At 34.9% G+C, this 6,166-nt stretch overlaps 1 pseudogene; it reads left to right on the forward strand.

Moving 5' to 3' along the window:
• Positions 1-3,797, forward strand: part of LOC108689117 — a 7,912-nt pseudogene extending 4,115 nt beyond the window's left edge.
• The last annotated feature ends 2,369 nt before the right edge of the window (positions 3,798-6,166 follow it).

Below are 6,166 nucleotides of genomic sequence, written 5' to 3' on the forward strand. Positions count from 1 at the left end.
CATGCATCAAATAATTGGTACAAATTGCACTATTATCATAAACGATGATTGTTTAAAAAATTCTTATCAAAGCATGCATTATTTCAATAATTGCCTTGATGTGCAACATTCAACAAAAATCTTAAAAACAATCAAATAAATTACATTAGTTCGTTTCTTGTTAACTGCTTAAAAAATTAGTATTCGTGTTAATCCAGTCAAATTATTTAACAAATTGTTTTTCTAAAAATACAAGAAAAAATAGAACAAAAGATTTTCAGCGCAATTATAATTACATTTAATTCTATTGTAGTCTAAATTGTACCTTGTGTTATACAAATTGTGATATATTAGTTGATAAAGAGAAAAATATTCGTTTGATGATCAATATTACAATCGTATTCTATCCTTTTATGTAAAAAATATCGTGAAATTAGAATAAAATGAAGACAACTTATCCCCATCTCGCCATAATGCAAAAATGCCAAGAAGGAAAACATGGTTACAATAGAAGCAGAGAAAGAAGAAAAGAGAAAGAAAATTATTAAGAAAAAAAATTATGTATCATATTGGAATGCATTTTTGACAGTAAGTTCATTCTGCTTATTAATGCCACGTTTCTGCTTTTTAATATACATCATTTCAGATATTAATCTTTTGTAAGCCGGTTCTATATTCATTATCTCAATATTGTTCCATTTAAAATCATGATTAAACTCCAAGCGATGGTTAGAAATAACTTCGTCGGGAACTTAAATATTTTATTAATATCTGTAATATGTTCACTCTTGTTTTCAACTGTTTTTTGTTTGGCCAACATAACATAGCCTCACAATCGTCGCATAAAATCTTGTATACCACATTTTGATTGTTTTCATGTTCTAATTTATCTTTTCCTCTTTTTATGAAATTTTTTTTTTTAGTATATTAGGAATTGTAAAAACTAATTTGCAATTTAACATATTGCCTATCGGTTTAAATTTCTCTGAAATATTGACAAATAGAATGGTAAAAACTTATTAATATTGACATTTTTGTCATTCGATATATTTTTTAATATGAAATTTAATTCTGTTATGAATACTTGAAAAAATAAAATGTAACCCTTATTTTAAAAAAATATTAATGGCTTCTATTAAATTGTTTGTACTAATTTCACCACGAATACAAGGCATCGTTGTTTCGCGAAAAATGCAAAATTATGTACACTGACATAGATAGCTTCATATATCATGTAGAATGTGACGATGTGTATAATATTATGAAAGGTGATATAAGTAGATTTGACACAAGCGATTACTCGAGCGACAATGCGTAAATAAAATGGTATTCCGCTCGTAAATAAAATAGTTCCTAGTCTTATAAAAGACGAGAATAACGATGCGATCATGACCGAATTTGGCATTATCGCCGTAGGGCTTAGAATGAAAACGATATATGCCTTGCGTGTCGAAGAAGGCAAAGGGCGTAAAGAGTAATGAAGTCTATAACGTTCGAAGATTACACGCTTGAAGAAATGATGCGCAGGCAATCGTGCATAAAACTGAAATTGCACGAGATATACATCATATCGGAAACAAAAATCGCTCTATGTCTGCACGATAAATGGTATGATATTGTTTAGGTTTAACCGACATTGTTGGAGGATATTACGATATAAATAAAACACTTTTGTATTGTATAGTATGTTTAATGTGTTTGTAACATGTATAATATGTATAATATGTATAACATGTATGCTACGTATAACACGTATAGTATGTATAACACACGTAGAGCATGCATAAAATGTAAATATAATATGTATCAGATATGTAAATATGAAACCGGAATTTACCAATATGGCCATAGCTGTCAATGTAGTTGCCGTCAGACGGCACCATTGACGCCATTTCCTTGTTCTGACATCTGACAAAGATTTTCAATTCACAACAATACAAGTTTCATACAACAGTATAATTTGTAATAGCGTTGAACATGTCGAATTTTGTGCCTGAAAACTACGATTTGCGGATAGCATTGATTTTCTGTTACCATTTGAAGAAAACTGCTGCAGAATCGCATCGAATGCTTGTCGAAGCTTACGGTGAGTATGCTCTTGGTAAAGTGCTTTGAGTGGTTTAAAAAATTCAAAAGTGGCGATTTTGATGTGAGAAACGAAGAAAAACCATCGAAAAAGTTTGAAGACAGCGAATTGCAAGCATTGTTGGATGAGGATGATGCTCAAACTCAATAACAACTCTTGGATCAATTGAATGTGACACGAGAAGCCGTCTCCATATGTTGTTTGAAATCTATGGGAAAAATCCAGAAGATGAGAAAATGGGTTCCACATGAATGAAAGACAGTAGGAAAATCGAAAAACCACTTGCGAAATGCTGCTCGCCAGATACAAAAGAAAGTCATTTCTCCATCGAATTGTGACTGGCGAAGAAAAATGATATATTTTGAGAATCTTAAGCATAAAAGATCATGGGTAATTCCAGGTTAACCATCGACATCGACTGCAAAGCCAAATCGCTATGAACGGAAGATAATGCTCTGTGTTTGGTGGGATCAGAAAAGTGTGATCTATTATGAGCTGCTAAAACCTGGCGAAATCGTTAATACTGAACGCTATCGACAACAAATGATCAATTTGAATCAAGATTTTGGTGAAAAACGACCGGAATATCAAAAAAGGCACAAAGTGATTTTGCTTCATGATAATGAAGCCATCACTCACAGCAAAATTGGTCAAGGAAACGATTGAGGCATTTGATTGGGAAATACTTTCGCATGCGGGTTACTCACCAGCCCTTGACTCCGTCCGATTATCACTTATTTGCATCGATGGGACACGCACTTGCTCAGCAGCGCTTTACTTCTTACGAAGGTGTACGAAAATGGCTAGATGACTGATTTGGCTCAAAAGAACAACAATTTTTTTGGCATCCACAAATTGTTAAACAGGTGGAAAAAATATATAGCTATCGATGGGCAATACTTCGAATAAAATATTTTTTATCATTTTCATGCAGTAAACGTGTATTTTCTATAAAAAAATTCTGGTTTTATATTTATATACTTGGTATATACGATATTCATAATATTGTATATATAATACATATTTGTATTTTTTATAATAAGTATATTTTACAATACCGGTCTGGTCACAAACCGCATATATTCTCTTTCCACAAAAAACTGAAAACGATGTCGCGAGCGAACCTAATATAGAGCCGCGTAGAACGAAATCGATCAGTAATCAAAATGTTCCTCGTCGTGTCGGATGATCTGCACAGTTTAACTTCAAAAGAGCTGGATTACATAGCGAAAATTGTACGAATGCGAAAGTTTGAAAATTACATAGATCTGTTGTGGGACAGATTACCTGGACATATACAAGCAGATTGAAAGATACGACGAAACTGTTGATGCCTGAAGCATTACAGTTTGCCGTCATCAAACGCATATCGACGATCCGGCGCCTTTAATAAAGAATAAAAAGAAATTACAGCGAATGTCGTCGAGAGATTTGTTAAATCGTGCAATAAACGCACTTTCTTTCGAACATACATTTACATATACTCGGATATTAGTTTTGCGGTCCGAGAACGCGATTGGAGAAGCGATTGGCTAGAAGTGATCAAGGAATTAGTTCATTGGATGCTGCATGTCGTGAGCACAACATAGCATATTCGCACAGCAACGATCTCGCTGAACGACACGCGGCTGACAATATACTCATCAAGAATGCGCGGAAACGCATTACCGCGAATGATTCGACTCACAGAGAGAATTGCAACTGGGACAATTTGGGCAGTTATGAAGGTTAAAACGAAGATTGGTTTGAAATCGACAAAGAAGAAGAAGAGCATGGAGATATTTCCGACAGTGAACCGTGGTGGCGTCTTGCCGCTACTCGGTATTCTTGGGTCATTGATCGGCGGCGCTATGGGAATCGCCAAGGCAGTAAACAAAATAACAAAGCGGCGTAGCGTCAGCTGGAAGAATTGCAACGTCATAATCGCGTCATGGAAGACGCGGCGTTTATCTCGCTCCTTACAAGTGCGAACAATGCGCGTAGAAAAAAAATGTCAATGAAACGTTAAAAATGCTGAAGGGAGTAACTACCGATGTATAATAACTTGTAAATTGTATGCGTATTTTTCCGTATTTTAGAGGCATCTTTATGGTATGCGTACTACCAGTCGAAGGATGTCAAACGAAAGCGGTATCATAAATTTGGACAATGAGGGACCCGATATGCATTGGATTGCGTATGCGAAAAGAGGGAATCGCGTCATGTATTTTCACAGTTTCGGCAATCTTCGATTCAGTTTCATCATATGAAATAGCTGATATCCTGAATATTATCGATGAATCAATCTTTGACGATCGTATCATTAAGATTGAGTCTCATATAATTCGTCAACACAACGTTTGATCATAGCGATGAGATACAGATACCATATATCAGCAGGATTTATACACGTTGCCATGCGATAGTTTTCTTTACATCGAAGAAAGATTGATGACGAAAAAGAAAAACGATCAGATATCGATGATGCTTGGAAATAATTGTGTAGTGTTCATGTTTGAAGAAATACGATATGAACTTAACGGTATGGACATCCAAACGTTGGAATTACTAGTACTATCAAGAATTATGTATCATACGACAAAGCTTTGCCCTTTGATTGCCCTGAACGCAGGATGGAACTCTAGATCCAACATGGAGGAAGGATATTTTAATTTTTGCGTGCCGCTCAACATGCTGTTGCGAGGATTACAAACACATGATTGTCAATGCTCGCCACGAATGATTTTGATACGAAACGCAACGATTACAATTATTTGATCGGAAATCCTGTGACGGAGCTGAGGTTGAATTATTCAAAGTGGAGATACCTCACGTTGTGTTAAACGCAATTAATAAATTATCAATGCTGTGAACATTGGAAAGCGCTCGTTATCTGAGCATGAGTTTTCACTCGTGGAATCTGTATGAGTATCCTCTGTACAGATATACGATCAAGCATTCATTGGTTCAAAACGGTGACTCGATTTGAGAAGCCGTTATATGTTATCTTTGCTCTGCAAACCGATCGAAAGAATGTCATGTCACAAGATATTAGGGTATTCGACAATTGTAATTTGAGTAACATGAAAGTATATCTAAATTCAAAATTTTATCCTTATGATGATTTAAATGGATTTTGGCAAAAAGAAATACGTCGTCCTGTTTGATATGTACGCACATTTTCATAAAGCATTATAAAATCAACTGCTTCGAAACGCTGTTCAACGTGCTCTCGTTTATCAAAGGATCTTTTGTGGTCATTGATTGCTTATGATAAAACGAATCCGTCAAGAGCCGTGGATGTACGCATAGAATTTGATTGCAAGGAGAATGTGCCCGCCAATATTACTAGCTATTGTTTCATCGTACACAATTATGTAATCGAGTACTGTCTGTTGTTCAACGTAGTGCTCAAGCTTATATAAATTACAAGATCAGCAAATATTTAGAAAGGAGAAAAAACTGGGGTGAAGCACAATCTTGAAGAACTGCTCGTCATGGTCATATCATTTGTGAATCTGTAAGAATTCGTCGTTATGAAATTTACCGTCAAAGAAGTAGCGGTGCTGAAATAGGGGACCGTTTTTACATATTACATTTTTACGTTCCGTGGAAATTTTTGACAAAATCTGACAGGTCTTGCACTTCCTGGTTGAGTGCTTATCATCATGGATTACGATGGGAGGACAGAATAGTCCCATACAACAAGGCGCCTAATCGGCGGCTGTATTTGAAGATGCTATCGTGTAAATCGAAAGACGTGAGAACATGTGCGTTCACGAATGTGATTGTAGAACTTGTTTCTGAACGCGAGAACGCATGTGCATCGAGACCTTGGATACAGTTTATGAAGATAAATTCTTCGAATCTTTAACTAATCTGAATGTAATACTATATAATGTGGAAAACATGTAAAGAAGAAGAATTGTGATTTGCAAAATGTATTTAAAATATTTAACTGGTGGTTGCGACGTCAGGAAAAATTGTAAGATTTTTTTAAATAAAATGTATATTATCTCACATTAATATGTTTTCATTTCCGTTATTCTGACCAGTGGACCATTTAAATGAATATATATATATATATATAAATGAATAATAATCTGCGATTACATAAATATT

This window comes from Atta colombica, unplaced genomic scaffold (assembly GCF_001594045.1).
Source record: "Atta colombica isolate Treedump-2 unplaced genomic scaffold, Acol1.0 scaffold26, whole genome shotgun sequence".
Classification (NCBI taxonomy): Eukaryota; Metazoa; Arthropoda; class Insecta; order Hymenoptera; family Formicidae; genus Atta; species Atta colombica.